This window comes from Crinia signifera, chromosome 1 (genome assembly GCF_055691185.1).
Source record: "Crinia signifera chromosome 1, ASM5569118v1, whole genome shotgun sequence".
In the NCBI taxonomy this organism is placed as follows: Eukaryota; Metazoa; Chordata; class Amphibia; order Anura; family Myobatrachidae; genus Crinia; species Crinia signifera.
In genome coordinates this window covers 12542678-12550175 of record NC_139217.1, presented here as the reverse complement: position 1 = coordinate 12550175, position 7498 = coordinate 12542678, and positions in this window count along the sequence as shown.

Here is a 7498-nt window from a genome sequence, read left to right as displayed (position 1 = left end):
ATTGACCTAAATTGGGTCAACCACCAATAACCCATACACCCCTCAATATAAGTGCATCACAATCTAGCACTGGCAAACATACCATACGTTACCATCGTCCTATCGCTGTACACCACCATTGGCCACCTGTCACCGTCATCCCATCGCTGTACACCACCATTGGCCACGTGTCACCATCATCCCATCGCTGTACACCACCACTGATCACCTGTCACCATCATCCCATCGCTGTACACCACCATTGGCCACGTGTCACCATCATCCCATCGCTGCACACCACCATTGGTCACCTGTTATCATCCCATCTCTGTACACCACCATTGGCCACGTGTCACCATCATCCCATCGCTGTACACCACCATTGGCCACCTCTCACCGTTATCCCATCGCTGTACGCCACCATTGGCCACATGTCACTCTCACAGTCATCCCATTGCTGTACACCACCATTGGCCACCTCTCACAGTCATCCCATCGCTGTACACCACCATTGGCCACCTCTCACAGTCATCCCATCGCTGTACACCACCATTGGCCACCTGTCACTGTCATCCCATCGCTGTACACCACCATTGACCACCTGTCACCATCATCCCATCGCTGTACACCACCATTGACCACCTCTTACAGTCATCCCATCACTGTACACCACCATTGGCCACCTGTCACTGTCATCACATCGCTGTACACCACCATTGACCACCTCTTACAGTCATCCCATCACTGTACACCACCATTGGCCACCTCTTACAGTCATCCCATCGCTGTACACCACCATTGGCCACCTGTCACAGTCATCCCATCACTGTACACCACCATTGGCCACCTGTCACTGTCATCCCATCGCTGTACACCACCATTGACCACCTCTTACAGTCATCCCATCGCTGTACACCACCATTGGCCACCTGTCACAGTCATCCCATCGCTGTACACCACCATTGGCCACCTGTTACAGTCATCCCATCGCTGTACACCACCATTGGCCACCTGTCACAGTCATCCCATCACTGTACACCACCATTGGCCACCTGTCACAGTCATCCCATCACTGTACACCACCATTGGCCACCTGTCACTGTCATCCCATCGCTGTACACCACCATTGACCACCTCTTACAGTCATCCCATCGCTGTACACCACCATTGGCCACCTGTCACAGTCATCCCATCGCTGTACACTACCACTGATCACCTCTTACAGTCATCCCATCACTGTACACCACCATTGACCACCTCTTACAGTCATCCCATCGCTGTACACTACCACTGATCACCTCTTACAGTCATCCCATCACTGTACACCACCATTGGCCACCTGTCACTGTCATCCCATCGCTGTACACCACCATTGGCCACCTGTCACTGTCATCCCATCGCTGTACACCACCATTGGCCACCTGTCACCGTCATCCCATCGCTGTACACCACCATTGACCACCTGTCACCGTTATCCCATCGATGTACACCACCATTGGCCACCTCTCACCGCCATCCCATTGCTGTACACCACCATTGGCCACCTGTCACCGTCATCCCATCGCTGTACACCACCATTGGCCACCTGTTACAGTCATCCCATCACTGTACACCACCACTGACCACCTCTCACAGTCATCCCATCGCTGTACACCACCATTGGCCACCTGTCACCATCATCCCATCGCTGTACACCACCATTGGCCACCTGTCACAGTCATCCCATCGCTGTACACCACCATTGGCCACCTCTCACAGTCATCCCATTGCTGTGCACCACCATTGGCCACCTCTTACAGTCATCCCATCACTGTACACCACCATTGGCCACCTCTTACAGTCATCCCATCGCTGTACACCACCATTGGCCACCTGTCACAGTCATCCCATCACTGTACACCACCATTGGCCACCTGTCACTGTCATCCCATCGCTGTACACCACCATTGACCACCTCTTACAGTCATCCCATCGCTGTACACCACCATTGGCCACCTGTCACAGTCATCCCATCGCTGTACACCACCATTGGCCACCTGTTACAGTCATCCCATCGCTGTACACCACCATTGGCCACCTGTCACAGTCATCCCATCACTGTACACCACCATTGGCCACCTGTCACAGTCATCCCATCACTGTACACCACCATTGGCCACCTGTCACTGTCATCCCATCGCTGTACACCACCATTGACCACCTCTTACAGTCATCCCATCGCTGTACACCACCATTGGCCACCTGTCACAGTCATCCCATCGCTGTACACTACCACTGATCACCTCTTACAGTCATCCCATCACTGTACACCACCATTGACCACCTCTTACAGTCATCCCATCGCTGTACACTACCACTGATCACCTCTTACAGTCATCCCATCACTGTACACCACCATTGGCCACCTGTCACTGTCATCCCATCGCTGTACACCACCATTGGCCACCTGTCACTGTCATCCCATCGCTGTACACTACCACTGATCACCTCTTACAGTCATCCCATCACTGTACACCACCATTGGCCACCTGTCACTGTCATCCCATCGCTGTACACCACCATTGGCCACCTGTCACAGTCATCCCATCGCTGTACACCACCACTGATCACCTGTTACAGTCATCCCATCGCTGTACACCACCATTGGCCACCTGTCACTGTCATCCCATCACTGTACACCACCACTGACCACCTCTCACAGTCATCCCATCGCTGTACACCACCATTGGCCACCTGTCACAGTCATCCCATCGCTGTACACCACCATTGGCCACCTGTCACTGTTATCCCATCGCTGTACACCACCATTGGCCACCTGTCACTGTCATCCCATCGCTGTACACCACCATTGGCCACCTGTCACTGTCATCCCATCGCTGTACACCACCATTGGCCACCTGTCACCGTCATCCCATCGCTGTACACCACCATTGGCCACCTGTTACAGTCATCCCATCGCTGTACACCACCATTGGCCACCTTTCACTGTCATCCCATCACTGTACGCCACCATTGGCCACCTGTTACAGTCATCCCATCGCTGTACACCACCATTGGCCACCTGTCACAGTCATCCCATCGCTGTACACCACCATTGGCCACCTGTCACTGTCATCCCATCACTGTACGCCACCATTGGCCACCTGTTACAGTCATCCCATCGCTGTACACCACCATTGGCCACCTCTCACAGTCATCCCATTGCTGTACACCACCATTGGCCACCTCTCACAGTCACCCCATCACTGTACACCACCATTGGCCACCTGTCATCATCATCCCATCGCTGTACACCACCATTGGCCACCTGTTACAGTCATCCCATCGCTGTACACCACCATTGGCCACCTGTCACAGTCATCCCATCGCTGTACACCACCATTGACCACCTCTCACAGTCATCCCATCGCTGTACACCACCACTGATCACCTCTCACAGTCATCCCATCGCTGTACACCACCATTGGCCACCTGTCACTGTCATCCCATCACTGTACGCCACCATTGGCCACCTGTTACAGTCATCCCATCGCTGTACACCACCACTGACCACCTCTCACAGTCATCCCATCGCTGTACACCACCATTGGCCACCTGTCACTATCATCCCATCACTGTACGCCACCATTGGCCACCTGTTACAGTCATCCCATCGCTGTACACCACCATTGGCCACCTGTCACAGTCATCCCATCGCTGTACACCACCATTGGCCACCTGTCACTGTCATCCCATCACTGTACGCCACCATTGGCCACCTGTTACAGTCATCCCATCGCTGTACACCACCATTGGCCACCTGTCACAGTCATCCCATCGCTGTACACCACCATTGGCCACCTGTCACCGTCATACCATCGCTGTACACCACCATTGGCCATCTGTCACTGTCATCCCATCGCTGTACACCACCATTGGCCACCTGTCACCGTCATCCCATCGCTGTACACCACCATTGGCCACCTCTCACAGTCATCCCATTGCTGTACACTACCACTGATCACCTCTTACAGTCATCCCATCGCTGTACACCACCATTGGCTACCTGTCACTGTCATCCCATCGCTGTACGCCACCATTGGCCACCTGTCACTGTCATCCCATCGCTGTACACCACCATTGGCCACCTGTCACTGTCATCCCATCGCTGTACACCACCATTGGCCACCTGTCACCGTCATCCCATCGCTGTACACCACCATTGGCCATCTGTCACTGTCATCCCATCGCTGTACACCACCATTGGCCACCTGTCACAGTCATCCCATCGCTGTACACCACCATTGGCCACCTGTCACAGTCATCCCATCGCTGTACACCACCATTGGCCACCTGTCACAGTCATCCCATCGCTGTACACCACCATTGGCCACCTGTCACCGTCATACCATCGCTGTACACCACCATTGGCCATCTGTCACTGTCATCCCATCGCTGTACACCACCATTGGCCACCTGTCACCGTCATCCCATCGCTGTACACCACCATTGGCCACCTCTCACAGTCATCCCATTGCTGTACACTACCACTGATCACCTCTTACAGTCATCCCATCGCTGTACACCACCATTGGCTACCTGTCACTGTCATCCCATCGCTGTACGCCACCATTGGCCACCTGTCACTGTCATCCCATCGCTGTACACCACCATTGGCCACCTGTCACTGTCATCCCATCGCTGTACACCACCATTGGCCACCTGTCACCGTCATCCCATCGCTGTACACCACCATTGGCCATCTGTCACTGTCATCCCATCGCTGTACACCACCATTGGCCACCTGTCACCGTCATCCCATCGCTGTACACCACCATTGGCCACCTGTCACCGTCATCCCATCGCTGTACACCACCATTGGCCACCTGTCACCGTTATCCCATCGATGTACACCACCATTGGCCACCTCTCACAGTCATCCCATTGCTGTACACTACCACTGATCACCTCTTACAGTCATCCCATCGCTGTACACCACCATTGGCCACCTGTCACTGTTATCCCATCGCTGTACACCACCATTGGCCACCTGTCACTGTCATCCCATCGCTGTACACCACCATTGGCCACCTGTCACTGTCATCCCATCGCTGTACACCACCATTGGCCACCTGTCACCGTCATCCCATCGCTGTACACCACCATTGGCCACCTGTCACCGTTATCCCATCGATGTACACCACCATTGGCCACCTCTCACAGTCATCCCATTGCTGTACACTACCACTGATCACCTCTTACAGTCATCCCATCGCTGTACACCACCATTGGCCACCTGTCACTGTTATCCCATCGCTGTACACCACCATTGGCCACCTGTCACTGTCATCCCATCACTGTACGCCACCATTGGCCACCTGTTACAGTCATCCCATCGCTGTACACCACCACTGACCACCTCTCACAGTCATCCCATCGCTGTACACCACCATTGGCCACCTGTCACTGTCATCCCATCACTGTACGCCACCATTGGCCACCTGTTACAGTCATCCCATCGCTGTACACCACCATTGGCCACCTGTCACAGTCATCCCATCGCTGTACACCACCATTGGCCACCTGTCACTGTCATCCCATCACTGTACGCCACCATTGGCCACCTGTTACAGTCATCCCATCGCTGTACACCACCATTGGCCACCTCTCACAGTCATCCCATTGCTGTACACCACCATTGGCCACCTCTCACAGTCACCCCATCACTGTACACCACCATTGGCCACCTGTCATCATCATCCCATCGCTGTACACCACCATTGGCCACCTGTTACAGTCATCCCATCGCTGTACACCACCATTGGCCACCTGTCACAGTCATCCCATCGCTGTACACCACCATTGGCCACCTGTCACTGTCATCCCATCACTGTACGCCACCATTGGCCACCTGTTACAGTCATCCCATCGCTGTACACCACCATTGGCCACCTGTCACAGTCATCCCATCGCTGTACACCACCATTGGCCACCTGTCACTGTCATCCCATCACTGTACGCCACCATTGGCCACCTGTTACAGTCATCCCATCGCTGTACACCACCATTGACCACCTCTCACAGTCATCCCATCGCTGTACACCACCACTGATCACCTCTCACAGTCATCCCATCGCTGTACACCACCATTGGCCACCTGTCACTGTCATCCCATCACTGTACGCCACCATTGGCCACCTCTCACAGTCATTCCATCGCTGTACACCACCATTGGCCACCTGTCACTGTCATCCCATCACTGTACGCCACCATTGGCCACCTCTCACAGTCATCCCATCGCTGTACACCTCCATTGGCCACCTGTCACTGTCATCCCATCACTGTACGCCACCATTGACCACCTCTCACAGTCATCCCATCGCTGTACACCACCACTGACCACCTCTCACAGTCATCCCATCGCTGTACACCACCATTGGCCACCTGTCACTGTCATCCCATCACTGTACGCCACCATTGGCCACCTGTTACAGTCATCCCATCGCTGTACACCACCATTGGCCACCTGTCACAGTCATCCCATCGCTGTACACCACTATTGGCCACCTGTCACTGTCATCCCATCACTGTACGCCACCATTGGCCACCTGTTACAGTCATCCCATTGCTGTACACCACCATTGGCCACCTCTCACAGTCATCCCATTGCTGTACACCACCATTGGCCACCTCTCACAGTCACCCCATCACTGTACACCACCATTGGCCACCTGTCATCATCATCCCATCGCTGTACACCACCATTGGCCACCTGTTACAGTCATCCCATCGCTGTACACCACCATTGGCCACCTGTCACAGTCATCCCATCGCTGTACACCACCATTGGCCACCTGTCACTGTCATCCCATCGCTGTACACCACCACTGATCACCTCTCACAGTCATCCCATCGCTGTACACCACCATTGGCCACCTGTCACAGTCATCCCATCGCTGTGCACCACCACTGATCACCTCTCACAGTCATCCCATCGCTGTACACCACCATTGTCCACCTGTCACAGTCATCCCATTACTGTACACCACCATTGGCCACCTCTCACTGTTATCCCATCGCTGTACACCACCATTGGCCACCTCTCACTGTTATCCCATCGCTGTACACCACCATTGGCCACCTCTCACAGTCATCCTATTGATGTACACCACCATTGGCCACCTGTCACTGTCATCCCATCACTGTACACCACCATTGGCCACCTGTCACCATCATCCCATCGCTGTACACCACCATTGGCCACCTGTCACTGTCATCCCATCGCTGTACACCACCATTGGCCACCTGTCACTGTCATCCCATCGCTGTACACCACCATTGGCCACCTGTCACCATCATCCCATCGCTGTACACCACCATTGGCCACCTCTTACTGTTATCCCATCGCTGTACACCACCATTGGCCACCTCTCACAGTCATCCTATTGATGTACACCACCATTGGCCACCTGTCACAGTCATCCCATCGCTGTACACCACCATTGGCCACCTGTCACTGTCATCCCATCACTGTACGCCA